Below are 6061 nucleotides of genomic sequence, written 5' to 3'. Positions count from 1 at the left end.
AACTCTTTCATGATTTATAATGCTAAACAATTTATATGAGGATGAAAGGAATAATTATTGACCATTAGATTTATTAATTAATAATTTAATGAATAATTATATGAGAATGTTTATTTAATCTCCACCATCTATATTTAATATAATGGTCAATGATTATCATTTAAAAGTATTATAAATCAAAGAAATGTTTAAATTTATGTGTTTTTGAAACTTTTTAATTTTTTAAACTAAAATATAATTATACTTATAATATTATAGAATTCAAAATTTTAAGTAGAAAATTCCTACGGATTGGAGAAATCTCTTCCTTTTTGCGTGGAGATAAATAAGTAAGACTAGCCATAGCTTATGGTTGAGAGTAAATATGTCATTTTGTTGAACAGAAAACTTTGTCAAAGTTATTTTCACACGCAAGAAACTATACTTCATAATCTCTTTCTATATATATACATGGCTTGTGTTGGATGTTGCTCAACATTTAGTTCAGGGTGGTGGTGTTATTTGGTAATTGTTATCTAGGGTCCTATTTTTGGTTAACATATTGCATATTCTTTACATTTTATGATGTTAAACCTTTCTCCTTATTAGAAGATGATGGTGATTCAAGTGTGGGGGAGGACTCGTACATAGGTACTAATTTGTTTGTTTCCAATTTTTGTGTATTTTAATGTTCTTTTGAACTTTTTCTATATCGATTATATATTGTATTGCTTCTAAGCTCTTGATTCATTTTTTGACCTAATTAGCTTCCCGTTTTACATATAATAACTTTTTCTCTTAAAAATGTTTTGTCATTGATACTGATAAACATACAGGTAATGGTGCCATTGGACATATTTATTTTATCAGTGGTACTATAATGAATGTGAGGTTCGAAGATGGAGTGCCTCTGATCCTTACCACGCTTGAGGTTCTTGATCATTCTACAAGGTGTTATTAACATGGCTGTGTTTTATTGTTTTAACACATTTTATATCATTTTGATTTTTAAGGGTAAGCTTCAATTTCATTAATTAGTACTCAAATCATGTCTTTCTTGATTTGTTGCAGATAGGAACATATATTGCACATTCGTTATTAGAAGATGGTGGTGATTCAATTGTGGAGGATGACTCAAACATAGGTACTACATTACGTGCTTCCACTTTTTGTGTATTTTAATGTTCTTTTGAACTTTTTATTTATCAAATGTATACTGGATTATTTCCAAACTCTCTCATGGTTTATATAGATGAAATCTAATAGGATAGAAATTAGGCTAGAAATGTGGAAATGAATTTTGGAGATTGCGTTAAAATTAATAGAAAATATTTATAACCCTATACAATTTATATGAGAATGAAAGAAATAATTATTGACCATTATATTTATTAATGATTCAATGAATAATTATATGAGAGTGATTATTTAATCTCAACCATTTATATTTAATTTAATAATCAGTGATTATTCATTTCATTCTCATAAAAAAAAGACATTCTCACGTGTAGAAAATTGAACTAGACTAAATTAGAATTAGACTTACTGTGAATTTGTCATTCATATAGGTTATAATTTAATTTAGTTGCCTAACACTATTAGATGTCCCAACTTCGGACATATATCTTCGGCTTGTTTCAATATTGTGAATGAGACTTGTAATCATAATGTACTGTGCAAGAAAAATGTTTAAGCAAAATGTTCAAATAAATAATACGAAGTTTAAACACTAACATGTTACTCTCTTTAATAGGTAGATGATTATGGTTTACCATTGATTGATAATAAATGGATATCATGTTGATTTTAAAGAGTACACTTATTAATTAGTGGTTATCTTATTTATTGATTTGTTTTTAACGCATAACGATTTATCAAGATTTAAGAAAATATCAATGGCCTGTATAGAAAATTTTCAGTTGTATAAAAATAAGTTTACAAAAGCCTTAATCAACAAAAGCAAGTATAATAAAATTATTGTTTGACTTTGTAAAAAAATAACAGTAATACTGAAAAGTTAAATAATGGAAAATTACCATTTGTTTATATAATATTTTATTATATATTATAAAGTAATTTTATTTTCATTGGCATGGATCATGTTTGCATCTACCTAAGCTTTTTTGTCCCTGCCTTGGACTTTAGCCCAACTTGGTTAGTTTGTTGGATCATCAACCATCCTTCCTTTTTTCAATGGTTACTTATAACACATTTAATCTTGTCTTCATTTGTTATATTAATGAAACCCACATTAAACTTAGTAGCTCTAAATTAAAGATTTATAGAAAAAAAATTAAATACGATAATTGCTTTGGATCTACCAAGATGCTCCCTGATGAATCCAAAGTAATTAAAATATTAAACTTTTTTTATAAATATTCACTTTAGAGCTAGAAAGATGCTCTCTTAAAACACTAATGTAATTGTGGTTTTTATTAGCACAACAAATTAAAATAAGATCAGAGGTGTAATAAGTATTCATTTAATAAAGAATGATTGTTGATAGACCCGACAATCAAGCAAAATTAGGATAATGCCCAAGGAAGGGATAACATAGCACAGACTGATGACAACATGGACAATGCAACTGAAAAATTAAATTAATTTATAATTCATAAAAAAAAATTAGTTTCCGAATTTTGTAGTTTCCTCAATTCTAATTCTCTTTTTTGAACTCGTGTTTGAAACTTTAAACCATCTTCTAAAGTGCCTCCTACATTTCAATTTTACACAAATTGGAGATACAACAACTTGTTGGTAAAAAATTTGGTATGCTGTTTTGTTCTTTCTTTTTGTGATTAACAAATATTAGTTTTTTGAACTGGTGATTGAAGAATTGTTAAAAAGGAACTGAAGGATTTTCCTATTTGTTTTGTTTATGTTGAAATTATACCGTCTTAATATCATAGTTCTTTCTTTTTTGGAATATAGGATAATACTAGCATTGGAATGTGTGGCTTATATAAAATTATAGCAATTGTTGAACTTTATTAATTATTCATTAGAGGTATCACAATATTACAATGGTGTTATATGAATAGACACATATATGGAAATAAGGAGCTTGTCACTGTGACTGTTGTCGATTCACTCCTCCACAAAAGGTAGCTACATTAGCATGGGACTTTGAACATGATTATTAATTTTTTAATAGCAGGATCGGAGGTTTCAACATAGTAGTCCAACAATGCGTGGAATGTCAACGATATCGTGTGGTGTTTTAAGATCTTGGCTTGGAGATGGTTAGTCATAGGAAAAATTAGTCAAACCAATTGTAACTTTTATAATTTTAGCAAAGACCCTATGCTATTTTTATCGCAAGTCTCAATTGGTGGATAATTTTTCTTCGGGGTGTTTTGTTTTCCCGCCCCTCTTTTGTAAGTTCGGTTGAGAACTTGGGTTCTCTTTCATCAATGAAATCTTGCCTACAGAAAAAAAATAGTAGTCCAATTTTGCAATGTACTCCATATCATAGAGTCGTTCTCTTTAGTCATTCAACATATTTCGGTGCATGTCTGAAGGGATGTATAAATAGTACATGTAGCGAGGTTGATCTTATTGGTGAAAAGATATTTGTCTATTACTGCCCTTGTTGGTGATTGAAACAAAATAGTGACGCGCAAGAAACCTTGTGATTATTGTAAGTTTGTTGGTGTTATTTATGTGTATTAGTTTTGTGTCAAAGTATTATGTTTCATTTATTGATTGATGATTGCGTTCGAGTTACACTAAAATTTCTCATGAAAGACAAGTCTCAAGTGTTTTGAGTGTCTGTAATTCCTTATCATATTATTCCAACATAATTTGACAATTAAATTAAGAGTGTATTTTTAATAGTAGGAAAGAGTATGTGAACCAAAAATATTGTAAGATCCTCAAAGGTAATAATGGCGTTCTTCTTGGTTTAGTATGGGTGCAACTAATTCTAGACCATCCAAATATCCTCCTATAAGTTCCCAATGTTCCCTGTATATTGCATTTAATGATGTACTCTCTCAAGTTTTCATTGAAATTGAGTTTTCTCCCTCATATACTACAAGGAGTTGAATTTCACCGATGAAATTGTATTGTATTGAAGCCATAGTGTTATTTATGTGTATTTAACTGTTGTATTCTGAACCTATTCACCTCTAAGAATTCCATGTGGTAATTGGTGAATTGAATTTTCTTTGTGATTTCAACTTTTGTTTTAAGTGATTGATCGTTTATATTGATATTGCTTTGTATTGTAGATATAGGAATAAACATAACAATGCGGAAGCTAAGTAAAGGACGTGGTTTTGTCATATCCCCAAAAGATTACTCAACTAAAGTATCGTTATTTGAATGTATCAAAATCTACTATATTTTCAACTAAATTTTAACATTAACTTAAGAGAGGGGTTTGGATGACGCATTTTAGTTTGGAAAAGTAATTTTTTTTAAGGAATTTAAAATGACTAGATCAAAATTTATTGTTTGGATTAAAATATGGAGAATTAATAAAATGATATAAATTTATGCAGTATTTTATTCATGTTAAATATAATGAATTTCAAATGACACTAATAAGTAAAGAATTTTAAATTGCTCATCCACTCTTTATAATATGAACTAAATTCTTGATTAATAATTTTTCAAATTTTGCAAGACGGTCCTCATATTTTATGAAAATTTCAAATTCGTCTAAATTTTTTCAAAAATTACAAATAAATGTTAATAATAATCATATTTAAAAATTAGTCACTTCAAATTTTCAAAATAAATGTAAATTTGTCCCTATTTTATATATTTTAAATTTGGCCCAAAAGTTTAAAAAAATTATGAATATGACCTTAGAAATTTAACAATGAATCATTTTGCGACACAATCCAAACAAAAAAATTTAAAAATAAATGAATTTCTATTGAATGATTTAAAATACATAGAATTTTGAATTCTATGAAAGAAAACTTTAGTTTATTTTAATATATATTTACTTATTTTGAATAACAGTGAATCATTTTTTGTTATTTTTTCATTTTAAATTCAATCCTAATTTAAAAAGAAATAATCTTAGTTTTATTTAATATTTATTTTTGAGATCTAATAATTATTGCAAGAATTTTTTAAATTTAAAAAAAAAATTATTTATTAGTCAAAAATAATTTAAAATAATAAAAGGCAGAAAAAAGAGCTAGATATCCAAAATCTAACAAACATATATGCAAAATAATAATTATTGGAAAAAAGAGGGAGAGTTAGATATTATTTGTAACACGACTTTAAATTAAAGTTATTGAAATTTAAAATTGTAAAAATTTATACTAATGCACACCCGCATAATCTAAAAACAAAAAGAGCATGATGTAAGGATGGGATACTAGACAGTTTGGGCTTAAAACGTTAATGTTAAGTTGTCTCTATTGGAGTAATTGGAAGATAAAGTTTCAATAGATAATATTGTTGAAAGGTTTAAATTAACAATAAAACCACACAAAAATTCTCATTTAGTCTATGAAAAACAACAAAAAGCTGTTGTTCTAGGAGATCAAGCGACTTGAAGTGATCAACAGATAATTGAATAACACATTTTATGGAATTTATAGAATGATGAATATTTGACCCATAATTTCTAAACCTCGCTTTGTTTCTACATTTACAAAACTCAAATAATCCTAGTAATATGTTTTAAGACTATATTCTTAATACGAGAACTCCACCCTTTCTTATAAAGGAAAAATAAGGCTATGATATAAGATTTGGGAGAACTTATGTAAAAGAGATTATCCACTTCCAAGTTTTCATATTAAGAGGTAATTCAACGAAAATGTGATGTGAAATTTTGAATGCATAACCAAATAAGATGTATTAAGAAAACACGACAATCTATTTTATTCCTTCAAGTATGAAGAAAATGCGACCATCTACTTTATTCCTTCAGGTATGAAGAAAATGTTTTTCATAAATCGGCGTACAATCTTCCACAATATTCATTATTGAACTGAAATAGGGTTAATGAACAATGCTTTTTAATTTGATCTTAATGATAACACAATATTAAGGAAAAACAATTTTATTATATAATTTTTGTTACATGTGTAAATTTTATTAAATAGATTTT

General features: G+C 27.0%; 1 long non-coding RNA gene across 1 annotated transcript; it reads left to right on the top strand.

Annotated features, from left to right (window-relative positions):
- The first annotated feature begins 492 nt into the window (after window positions 1-492).
- On the top strand, window positions 493-3628 carry LOC131623784 (uncharacterized). The gene is made up of 4 exons (XR_009290304.1): window positions 493-630; window positions 816-930; window positions 1051-1123; window positions 3137-3628. It is a non-coding gene; the product is annotated as an uncharacterized LOC131623784 (long non-coding RNA).
- Window positions 3629-6061: the final 2433 nt, after the last annotated feature.

The sequence above is a fragment of the Vicia villosa genome, unplaced genomic scaffold (assembly GCF_029867415.1).
Source record: "Vicia villosa cultivar HV-30 ecotype Madison, WI unplaced genomic scaffold, Vvil1.0 ctg.000078F_1_1_1, whole genome shotgun sequence".
NCBI classification, from domain to species: domain Eukaryota; kingdom Viridiplantae; phylum Streptophyta; class Magnoliopsida; order Fabales; family Fabaceae; genus Vicia; species Vicia villosa.
Note: the sequence above shows the minus strand (reverse complement) of the source record. Positions and strands in the feature narration are given on the sequence as shown.